A 13279-nucleotide genomic window follows, 5' to 3' on the forward strand; every position below is an offset into this window, starting at 1 on the left:
CCTGCACTTCACACAGAACCAGGAAGTGCAGGGAGGCGGAGGTGAGTATACACAGCACATGTGCCCGCTCTGGCATGCTGTCAGAGCGGGCACATGTACTCTGACAGCCCGATCCGGTGCTCCCGGTCTGCCTCTAATGCAGAGGCAGACCGGAGCACCATTAACCCCGCGATCGCCGCGATTGCGGCGATCTGGGGTTAATTTTAACGGGTGACGGACGAGGTCCGTCACTCGTCATTAACGCATTCCCCTGAGTGACGGACCTCGTCCGTCACTCGTCGTTAAGGGGTTAAATTTGACATGCTTGATGTACTGCATAACATGTATATAATTAGCACTTTAGCTGTAGACGGCGCTGTGCAGTTCAGAGTACTGCTTATACTGTATATGATATGAACTTGTTGGTACTCACAGAAAGGACGTTCTTTGTTTTTTACTTGCTCTATGTCTCTCTTTCCTTTTACCTTTCACCCTGCTGGCTTCTGTTTCAAGTAACTGATATGTTATAAATGTTTGCTGTTTATCCACACAAGTAAAGCCTAATATGCTTCTTCACAATCTGCCATTTTCTCTTTTTGATGCATAACCAAAACACTAACACACTGCCTCCCTCCCCCAATTTAGTACAGTGGCTCCCCTCCCTCCATCAAATTAATACACTGCCCATTCCCTCCCTCAATTTAATACACTGCCCCCCTCACACCACTCTAATACACTGTCCCCCTCCCAAATTAATACACTGATCCCTCCGTCCTCAATGTATACACTGCCCCTTCTCCCCAATTTAATACACTGGCCCCCTCCCTCCCCTAAATTAATACAGTGCCTTCTTCCTCCCTCAAATTAATACACTGCTCTCCCCCCCCCCCCCCCATTTAACACATTACACAGAAAAATACCCCAAGCCCTTCTTCTCCTATCTTAACCCCTTAACGACGAGTGACGGACGAGGTCCGTCACTCAGGGGAATGCGTTAATGACGAGTGACGGACCTCGTCCGTCACGCGTTAAAATTAACGCCGCGATCGCGCAGTGCCGGCGATCGCGGGGTTAATGCTGTTGCTGGGTCCCTCCGAGTCAGGGGCAGACCAGCAGCAGCAAATCCGGATATCCCAGCCCATGTGATCGCTGTGACAGCCAGTCACAGCGGTCACAATGCTGCTGGGATATCTGATCCGCCTCCCTCCACCTCGTGTGGGTTTGTGAAGTGGAGAGAGACGGATCGGTGCTACATTGTGTCCCTGATTTATTGCGAAGTTATACTTAAGTATAAAATTCACTTTTCTGGAGTTAAAAAAAAAATTAACCCTTTCCCTGCTGCTTGATCACTACTAGCAGTGATCAATATACAGGTCACGGGAGTCTGACCACCAAGCAGGGCAGACATGTCTGGCAAGAGCTCCTGCCTGGCGAGCCGAACCCGGGACGAAAGCGACAGCTATGCAGCCCAAGGTCCTCCGGGGGTGTGCCACCCACGTCGGGGGTGCCCCCCGGAACCGAAAGACACCACCCGGGGGTCCGTCGGAGCCGGGAGCGCCGACATCCACAAGCGGCCTACTGGGACCGGAGCCGGGGGGAGGCGGCCGCTCTCCTCGGCTCGGGGGCCCTTAAGAGACCTCAACCCAGCAACCCCCCCCCCCCTCTGGACCGGTGGGGGTCATCCCGGTCCCCCCTGGACACATATCCGACCAAAGAGATGGGCCAGCTACAAGGCATACGGGGGTTCCGGGACACTGGGCCAAAACCAAAATGGCTGCCCAGCGTGGTAACAAGCAGAGAACCCGCATCCAAACACCAACAACACCCCTGGGGTTTTTTGACCGGCTCTGTGCAAACCTCAGGGATGCACTACTGAGCAGAGGGGCAACATACCTCCAGGCTGAACGGACGGTGACCTCATGGATCAGACCCACAGCAAGACGCAGGCACTATAGGCACTTACCTCACGCATCCAAAGGGGCCACACGGCGGAGCAGGTACCTGAGATCCTCAAGGCGGGAACGGGCGCCGTGCTCCATGGGCTCACGCCTCCACTCACTGGCAAACAAAAGCGGAACCAACAAACAAGTGACGCACACAAGCACCTCACCCGACCAAAACTGCGACACTCACTACAGCATAACCCGAAGCCTTACAGCCAACGCTGCAAAACTGGAGGCCGAGTGGCCGCCCACCCCACGGAGCGAGACTGGAGCCGACCCACAAAGCGGAATCACCTTCCCCAAGAGCCACAAGGCTACCTGTCCCAGCGCACAAGACCTACCTTCGCTGGGCATAGGCTGAACTGCCCATCATGCTGCTGTTGGGGTTAATTCAGCTATACACGAAACTCTCTTAGTTAGATGGATATTTTGCTAGAGCCACACCCTCTGTGATAGACAGGATCCCGGGAATCAGTCAAGAAGACAAGAGATGTGTTCTATAACCAATTCAAAGTTTATTTAAACGTTAGTAAGATATATACCCCATTTCCATGTTGGTGGGGGTCATGAGCGTTTATTACATAATATGTTGGTCACAAGTTATAAACAGCTGTTTCTAATTATAATCTTTCGCAATACATATTTGATTAAAACCAGATATTTACAAAATACCGATATCTTGGACAATTAACAAGAACATTTCGAAATCAGTATTTTTCCAGCAAAAAGGATTTTATACAAATCCTTTTTCCGAGAAATAAAGATGAAATGCCAAATTCATTCTTTGTTCAAATTAACTCTTATATGGACAGCTAGGATAGATATCAAAATGGATATTTGCATCTACAGTTCCCCTCTTAGATCATATCATGATCTATCTTACGGTAAATATCCATGGGAGGCCTGCGGCAGAGAAACAAGAGGAGGTATATTCAGACGTGCTAATCATGTCTGCGGGACTTTTATTATTTCTTCACCTCGATTTCCCCCATTTGCTCTGTGCCATAGGTTTTCCCTTAAAGAGGAGTTCGAGCTGTTGATTTCAGCTTTTTCAATTATCTGTTGAACACATCTTTTAAGTGTACATCATGTTATCTGTATCTTGAGTCTTGGGTCAATATAGGCAAAGTGTATTTGTGAAGGCAAAGTGTTATTCCCAACAACGGGAATATTATTATTATTACAATTCAAAATGTAAGCTCGTATAGTCAAAACGGGAATAAGATCCATCCCCTCTTTGGACCAGGGTCTTGGATTACCATTCCACCCGGTGATCTGGGGCCAGGTCAAAAAAAACCCAGTGGCAAAAACTCATATTTGAGGAAAAAAGCACATCTGGGGAAACTCTGAGTGAGGGCCATCCCCTCACGTTGACAGCATTAGTGACTTATAAAACCCTGCATTTGTAAGTAAATAGCTGGGTATCGGGATTGGGAAACATTTCTTGATTAGTTTCAAAAGGTCCATTTACATATTAAATCATGAGATAACTTATAATCAGTTTGTAATTCTAACAATAATACCAATCATGACCTTGCGTCCTATGCCTCCTAATCACATCGCTATTTCGATGGTCCAGTCATATCCACACTTAATAAATAGGAATCCATCCTTAGTACACTCAACATACATCAATGACACACATAGTACATCCATGCCTGAGTAAGTTAACACTTCCTCTCTCTCCGGCTAACTCTACAAAAATAAAAATAACAAAATAGTTCAATAGTCCAGCATAGTCCAGCATAGTCCTAAAAAATAGAATAAGTCTTTCAAGGAGAATAAAGAATGTTAGACACCATAAACGTTGTTCCATAATCTTAGACACCATAACATAGCTATGGGTAGCAATATGGCTGACAACAAGACAGTCAGCTTCCACATAGTTCTTAATTCTTCTGTTTGCTGGATGTTCACCACAATGCTCTGTGCAACACCCCAATTGTTGAAAGGGTTAATACAGACATAGCGGCATTAGACAGCACTGCACCTTCAGGACTTTCCAAGTCAGTCTATGTACTCATAAGTAAGCATCTTAGTTTCTTCGGCCAGCATGGATTTTGACCAAACAGATTTAATTGCAAAAAAAGGTAGGTAGGCAGGCAGGTAGGTCAGCCAGAGAGATTGGTGTGTAGTCCCAAATATCAGGCGGCACAAATACTCCAGTATGGTCTCTATAATCATACAAACACAAGGATCAGTACGACATCAATAACTTCATTATCTAGGCTAAACTCAAATTAGAGACTAAAGTTAAACCCTTAACTTGTGTAACATGTACTTCTCTTAGCTTTGCTTATATTTCATTGCATTGTCCTTTATACAATTGTAATACATAATTTCCCTTTAGAATGCCTTTGCATGGATGAGAGAAGCACTCATTCTATATAAATGCTTGTTGAGTACTAAAACACTAACATATACATATTGGATTCCTAATAATTCCTAATAAAATACTGTTCTTAAACTTAAACCTTAATTTGATATTCCCAATTAATTACTTTAATAGAATTGGAATGCTGAATTCTGTCAAAAATGTTGTGGACCCAGGTAACATTTTTTTAAACCAAAGCCTTTTATAGATCCCGATGTCCAAAAAGCCACCAGTTCTGTATGTGTGTGATCATGTTTAATACATGGTGGAACCTCCATACAGTTATCCCACTTAAACAATATTTATTTTTTCAGAACAACTAGGAATGAAATAGGAGAAACAAAATGAATTACTGTTGTTGCAAAGTGCTTTGTTTAAGACAGAGTTGTCTTGCTTTGCTAAAATTGCAAGTGGTCTCTGATAAGGAAGGGGCAGCAAACTGTAGACATATGTTATATGAAGTTGCCCTCACTTGTCAGGTCTTGTAAACTCACTTATTTTATTGCAGATGCCTCTATGATACCACGTTACAAATTGACTAAGCATACTTATTATTATCCTATTTTATTTTAGTTATTTCACATTGTGCAGCCTTTTGCAAACAATGTCTACATCTCAACTTCAGCTTATACTTTCCCTAAGAGCCAGCATTAATACTGTTTTATCTATATATAAAACATTAAGAACATGAACCATCTGTGTACTAGGCTGAGGTTATTGGGTGTGGGTATAGGTTGGAAGCTGTGGTTGGTATTGAGGAACCTGCCAGGGTGGGTCCAGGAGCACCACAGGCACCAGGGAAGCCAGAGGCACCAGGGAAGCCAGGGGCACCAGCAATACCAGGAGTACCAGTGGGGCCAGCCTGATCAGGTTCACCACGAGTACCTTGGGGTGAACCCCTGCTCTCCACAATTAAAACAATTAAAACAGTGCTGAAGTTGCCACCTCTACAAAAGTTAGACCCTTTGATAAAATTCTCTACCTCTGCCTCCAAAACTTGTCTGATTCAATCTCCTATCACCTCCCAAATGTCCTCGTCTCCCCTGCTTAAGATCACAATCCTTTGTGACCGATCCAACATACTTTTCCCTCTTTCTTTATATCAAAACAACCTGCCGTATCTTTCTCATGAAGCATAACAAAACAACCTGCTGTATCTTTCTCATGAAGCATATTCCATTTGCAGGTCGAGATTACCTAACTCACACCCCCTCTTTGTGTACACTTCTTAGTGTACCACACAGATATAATATTAATAAGCTTTTGAAGAATTAGTACATAAACAGTGAAAGCAGAGTCTTCCTACAGGGTTTGCAATACTGACAGTCTGGGTCATAGGTGTAATGCAGTTAGTTACTTTTCTATTGTTAGAATACATTGAAAACATATATTGCAAATATTAAAATCATATTGCATATCAAATATATTGCAAATATTGCAAATATTAAAATCATATTGCAGCCGTTTCCTACACCTATAAGGATATGGTTGTTATACTTCAATTGAGTTCAAATTGAGAATCAAAAGTCTAACCACAAAAACTAAACGTTATATACTTATCAAAAATGAGTTTAACCCCTTAGAGAGTTAATAGGGTGACCTCTTCCCATAGTATGGTTCCTTTTAGAATTATTATATTATTTATTCTCTTCTGGGTCTACAAAATGCTTTCAATATACCAATACAAATATAAGTAGTTTAGAATTGCCTCAAAATAAATTGTCTGATCTCTATTAAAAATACCATTTCATCATTTTGCTATAATCAATGAGGCATATTAGATTAATCTTAATCTGGGAAAAAACTTATCCTATATATCCATTAATTTTTTTCTTGTTAAATAACCATATAACATAACAATTGTTTATGTTAAAGATAACGCTAAATACTCCCCTAATAATATGAAGAATGAGAGATCCACGATTTTGAGAAGCAGATTTTTTCCAGGGGCCCCTTTTTCGTGAGCTGATCAGCATTTAATCTGTTGTAAAAAGACACTAAAAGCTTGCGTTAATGACATGCAAATATTCTTTAAATATTCTTCATACTCATCGTAATATCACACATGTCCTCTTATAACACAGAACACAACGAATGTAGCAGATATCCAGCAGACATCCCAACACAAAAACCCATTAATGGACAGGCAATTAACTCAATCCAAAATACATTATTAAATGTCACACCCAAAAGAAACACAGACATAATGTAGGTTTCCCTTGTTTGTGCATTCTGCAACTATGCAAGCAGTACTGCTTTAAGATCAGAAAACCTGGCAGCTGGACTAGAAAGTCGAATTTTGGCAAGAAGTCCATTATTACAACAGAATTTTGGAAAACAGCTAAAACTTAGCGTGTTTTTTTTTTTTTTTTTTTCTTTAAGGATTACAACTCATATTGCTCTTGGACTAGTATTCAATAATAAATCAGTTATTTAATAGATTATTAGATTATTACGCTACCATTTCCAGCTGTATCAATACTGAGACAAATTTATTCAAATATAATTTAGAATAGCACAGCAAATTATCCATTAACATACATGACAATCAAACTGCATACTTTAAAATGAGTAACCAAAACACATTTATCACAATCACCATTTACACAGAATAAACTTTTAACAGCTGTATTCAGAACATATTATTGTATATTTTCTTTATTTTTATTTGATTTTATTATTTAGGAGTTCTGGTACCAATGGTTTTCTTATTAAAGAAGGGATCCCGTATGGCCATATAACGCGTTTAACTTAAACATTTGTATAACACTTGCATTAACCAGTTGCAACATATGTACCTTATCAATAGAATTTCTCTCCTATACGCTTATAGAACATTTGGACCAGATTACACAGACATGGTATCACCTGCATTTGTCAGAACTCTCAAACACTCAAAATATTTATACTACTCCATGTTAAAAGCATGGGAAATTTTGACCGGTCAATTTGAGTTCCCAAAAGTCATAAAAACACAGGTAAAAACCTTTGTCCATGGTTTCTGATCCTACATTCTATGACCAAAATTTCAAACCCACTTCTGCACAGGGGGTCCACCATTTGGGTCACAATCAATAAAATCTCTGCATCCCCAGACAACAATTTACAGATTTTCACAATTCTACAGAATACATACAATTTAAAGCATTTACAACATGTCAGGTACCTGTAGCAAGCAAGTTAGTTTACAGCACGAAATGAAGCATGTGCTGAAAATATAAATTTCATATTAATTTATAATCACCTACATTTACAACATGAATTTGTAGACCCCCTTTAATTAACCTCTATTTTTTCTTTTATTTATCATCACCTTCTCATGTACCTTTGACATTCCCTCAATTATTTTATTCCCTTAATTCTTATACCTGGTTTAGACACCCTCAGGGCTTTAGAGGAGCTGCCCAATCCTTTCTTCCTGGGGAGGGGGTAAAAGGGAACTCTATGGAGCAGTGGGTACTAACTACCACAGCAAGGATAGCACCCAATCATCATTATCTTTAGGTAATCAGGAGGGGGCAGTGATTTGCAGGTATCAACAACAGTCTCTCCTCTTGGGAAACAGGGTATCAGTGAGGTGCAATCTTAAGCCAATTCTCACCCCCCTGTATCATGTATTCCTTATCCCATCCTGGATCTCCCTCATATCAAGGAAAATATTTCTTATCTCACAAACATAATCCCTTAACCATACTCAGAAAATCATCATTAGCCCCGTCTTTAGGGAAGGGAGTTTCACTACCCTGTCATGGTGTCCACCCTGACATATTATCCACCCAAGGATCCTCTGAATAATCCCCCAGCTCACCAACTCTAGCAACATACTGTTTGCAAGTCTCCCCTGGATTAGGGCGAGGGTCTTTTTTAGACTGGGAAGTACCCATTTCAAACTCAATGAGAATTGGATTTGGAATAGCTGATTATTCAGTGGATAAAGAACAGCTGTACGGAATCAAATGTTCCAACAAAACTGCTACTTCTCCACGAGCTGTATCGCTTAAAATCAGAAATTCCAATCCCTTGCAAAAAGCACAAAAGCCAACAGATATATCGCAAGCAAGCAGAACAGCCAAACAGGTTGCAGGACAGCCAAATACCCATCAACAGAGTACGTAGTTTAACACAATTGCCTTTTTAATTTTGTTTTATTTATTTTATTTTTTTTCCTTTGCTAAAACATTACAGTTTGCAAAAGTTTTACCTGTACATAACTTTACCGCAGTCTGCTAAGAGACTGAATTATACACCGCAGTCTGTCTAACAGACTGAATTATACCGCAGTCTGTCTAACAGACTGAATTATACCGCAGTCTGCCAATACCTGTCAGACTGAATACCTTTTTTTACAACCTTAACAAAGGCAACCTCTTTTCTTTCAAAGAAAGAGGGGTCCTGGGACGTCTCCCACAGTTATGTACAACCTCATCTCCTACCCAAGGAGTGAAAAAAAATCTCAACAGTGAAATTCCCCTTTAAATAAAATCATAATCTAATGTGCAATGTGTAAAGGTTGGGAAAAGACAGGTAAAAGAATAAAGGTCAAAAAAGACACCAAATCCTCCTACCTGATTTCCTCCTTTAATTGACCCCACTTCTGGTACCAAGTTGTTGGGGTTAATTCAGCTATACACGAAACTCTCTTAGTTAGATGGATATTTTGCTAGAGCCACACCCTCTGTGATAGACAGGATCCCGGGAATCAGTCAAGAAGACAAGAGATGTGTTCTATAACCAATTCAAAGTTTATTTAAACGTTAGTAAGATATATACCCCATTTCCATGTTGGTGGGGGTCATGAGCGTTTATTACATAATATGTTGGTCACAAGTTATAAACAGCTGTTTCTAATTATAATCTTTCGCAATACATATTTGATTAAAACCAGATATTTACAAAATACCGATATCTTGGACAATTAACAAGAACATTTCGAAATCAGTATTTTTCCAGCAAAAAGGATTTTATACAAATCCTTTTTCCGAGAAATAAAGATGAAATGCCAAATTCATTCTTTGTTCAAATTAACTCTTATATGGACAGCTAGGATAGATATCAAAATGGATATTTGCATCTACAGCTGCCTCACAGTTATTTCGGGCCTGGACTGCTACGAACGTCTGCTACAGCAGAATGCCTGGACTCAGACACCTAACACAGGCTACTTGCGGACTATGCCCCTATGCCATTCACTATTTTCATAGGCTATATCTACCACCTGCCCTCCCTAGGGAGTATTTGGGTTGCCCCAAGACTTTAATCGACCTAAAGCTGATTGTTCCAGTGCAATGCCCTATAAATAGACTTGAAGGCCAGCAGTATAACACACTAAGATTTATTTTTTGTTTTTTTGTTGTTGTTGTTAATGCGCTACGACGACATACATTTAACTGACCAGCTTGCTCCAAATCTTAAGCGCAACCAGCATTGTTCCATGCATGCCTAGCTTAGCCTGTTACAACATGTAAACAAAGTTTAATAGTTTGACACTCTCATTTATTCTTCACAGTCGTAAATATGGCATAAGCGTAAACGTTTGACCTCCCCAGAAATGCAATACCATAGACACGACATAATATTTAACTTAAGCTTAAACGAGCCTAAACCACTTATAAGCTTGTATGGCCTAGCGTTTTAATTCTACCTACTATTGTTAAAAAGCCTGTTACTTTCATGTCAAAACAAAACAAAAATGTGCACACCTCTCATGCCACTGTTAATCCTATGTTTAACTCAAGCACGCTGTTGTGGCGTATGTTTATGCTCTGTAATCACATGCACGCTAAAAATAAAGAATTAAAAAAAAAAAAAAAATATACAGGTCACAGTACTCTACTGTGATCTATTATTTTTTTTTTACTTTCAATGGTTAATTTTTAGTTTTTTTGTAACCCTAAGGGGTTAAATTTTATTATTTGATTTTATTAATTTGTGATTTAGTTATTTTGGTGGGTGGAATTTAGTGGGAATTAGGGAATTGTTAGAGTTTTGTTAGCTGTGTTAGCTGTATTAACAATGTTTAGAAAGTATAGCGCGGAGGAGGCTTATGCCCTGTTAGCAGCAGACTCAGAGGCGACTGACACTGCCTCAGAGAGTGAAGCAGGGAGTGACGCAGGGGATGCAGGGGACATGGACTATGTGCCAGATACTGCAGGACCATCAGGAGAAATCGACGATTCCCCTAATGCTGACCATGGCGCAGATGACTGGGTACCCCCTAATAATTTTTTCCCAGACATCCCAGTGTTTACAGGCAATCCTGGCATACAGGCGGACCTGTCTGCCTATAGTGCGCTGGATGTTATGCAGCTGTTCTTGGGGGATGAGATTTTTGGGGAGTTAGTGACCCAGACTAATCTCTATGCGGAGCAATATCTGGCACGCAATCCAGACTTTCTTATCTCTAGGAAAGAGAGATGGTACCCAACCAGTGTGCCAGAATTTAAACAATTCTGGGCACTGACCATGTTAATGGGGCTAATTAAAAAGCCCACAATTAGGATGTATTGGGCTAAACATCCTATTTGCAATACTCCTATTTTTGCCGAGACAATGACAAGGGAAAGATATGAAGACATACTAAGATGTATGCACTTTAGTGATAACAACAAGTGCCCCCCAAAAGATGATCCGCAGTATGATCTTCTTTACAAGCTACGCCCTTTAATTGCCCACTTTAACAGTAAATTTGCCGCTATATATACCCCCAATAAAAACATTTCCATTGACGAGTCCCTAATGAAGTTTAAGGGAAGACTGGGGTTTAGACAATATATCCCATCCAAAAGATCCCGATATGGGATCAAATTTTATAAACTATGTGAAAGTGGCAGTGGCTACGTATACACCTTCCGTGTATACGAAGGAAGGGATAGCCACCTTGATCCCCCAGGTTGCCCAGATACAGTAGGGACAAGTGGAAAAATTGTCTGGGACTTAATAATGCCACTACTTAATAAAGGTTATCATCTATACATCGATAACTTTTATAATAGCATCCCACTGTTACAAATGTTGTATTGCTTCGAGACCTTGGCCTGTGGCACTATTCGGAAGAGTCGCACAGGTTTCCCAAAGGCTCTAGCGAACAAAAAAATGAAAAGGGGGGAAACAGCAGCTCTCTGCCAGAATGAACTGCTGGCACTCAAGTACAGGGATAAAAAGGATGTTTTCATCTTAACCACCATCCATGGTGAAAACACTCGGAGGGTCGCAGTTCGTGGCAGAGACGAATATAAACGGGTGCCAGTCTGCATACGGCAATATAATCGGCATATGGGGGGCGTTGACCTGTCCGATCAACTGATGCAGCCATATTTGATCATGAGAAAGACCAGGGCATGGTATAAAAAAGTGGGCATATACCTTTTGCAGATGGCAATCCACAATGCCTTTGTTATTTTTAAAAAGGCAAATGCTGGTCTGAAAAGCACTTTTCTTTCTTTCCAGTTTGAGCTAATTTCTAAGCTGCTAGAATGCCACACAAGGAGACCATCAGTGGAGCCTAGCAGAAGAATGGAGGCAGGTCACTTCTGCTTTAAGATTCCACCAACCCCTAAAAAACAAAACCCCCAGAAAAGGTGCAGGGTGTGTTAAAAGAGGGGCGTAAGAGTTGAGACCAGCTATTACTGCCCTGATTGCCCCTCTCAGCCCGGCCTATGTATTGGCCATTGTTTTAAAATTTTTCACACCCAGGCCGAATAAGTAGACCAGTTTTGGGGTGTGATTTTTGGTTACCGAATCTTGGCTTTGTCTACCGTTTATCCTGTCTTCTCTGATCCTTGACCTCGGCTTGTCCTATCGTTGTTCCGTTTCTCTTTACTCCTTTGACCTCGGCTTGTACCTTGACAATTCTCTGCTTGTATAGCCCGGCCATTCTAAGGACCGGTATTACAAGTTTCTCTCTCTGTGTTCTCTCTCTTTGTGGTCTGTCTGTGTTTTGGTTTCGGAATCCATGACAGCTTTGCCCGGGACGCAGATGACTGTGTACTACCCCCGGATAAGTTTACCCCAACTATTCTGTATATGGGGGTATCATTGCACTAAGATGACATAGCTGAGCAACATATTAGGTGTTATACTGCCGTAGCACACATAAGGATAGCAAAATATACAGTAACATCTCCAAGTGTGTGTCAAAAAGGCAGAAAAAATGCTAATTGCAACTAGACTTGGTACAAACTAACAAAAAAATGATCCTACACTAAGGTTTAGAATATACCTTTTGAAATACCCTGGGGTGTCTACTTTAAGAAATGGTAGGCCTTTGTGGGGTAGTTTGAATTTAAAACATGCTAAGATGCTTGGAAATTGCACATAGGCCCAGCGTCAAAATTCAAAGTTCGGTAAAAACTGATATGGCTTGGTCTCCTATATGGCACTGTAGCTTCACAAAATAGTCCCAAAGACATACAATAGGGGTGTCATTTTACTCAGAAGACTTAGCTGAACATAATTTGGGGGGTATGAACTTAGTGGCACATGTGAAATATACAAAATGCCCAGCACAAATGCAATCCATATGTAAAAAACGCACAAAATAATTTTAAACCACATACTTTGGCATCTATTGGTGAAAAAATGGGGGCATGTTAAGGCACAATATGCACCTTATGAGATACCCTGGAGTGTCTACTTTTACAAATGGTAGGCCTTTGTGGGGTTTTTTGAACAGTCAAACTGTTATAATGCCCCAAATGGAAGCATAGGCTCATTAAATCCGTCTCTCAAAATTCTACTGTGAGTACTGAAAAGGACAGGTCTCCTATATGGCACTGTAGCTTCACGAACTAGTGCCAAAGACATACAATGGGGGTGTCATTTTACTCAGAAGACTTAGCTGAACATAATTTGGGGGGTTTGAACTTAATGGCACATGTGAAATATACAAAATGCCCAGCACAAATGCAATCCATATGTAAAAAACGCACAAAATAATTTTATACCACATACTTTGGCATCTATTGGGGAAAAAATGGGGGCCTGT

The sequence above is a fragment of the Pelobates fuscus genome, chromosome 2, assembly GCF_036172605.1.
Source record: "Pelobates fuscus isolate aPelFus1 chromosome 2, aPelFus1.pri, whole genome shotgun sequence".
NCBI classification, from domain to species: Eukaryota; Metazoa; Chordata; class Amphibia; order Anura; family Pelobatidae; genus Pelobates; species Pelobates fuscus.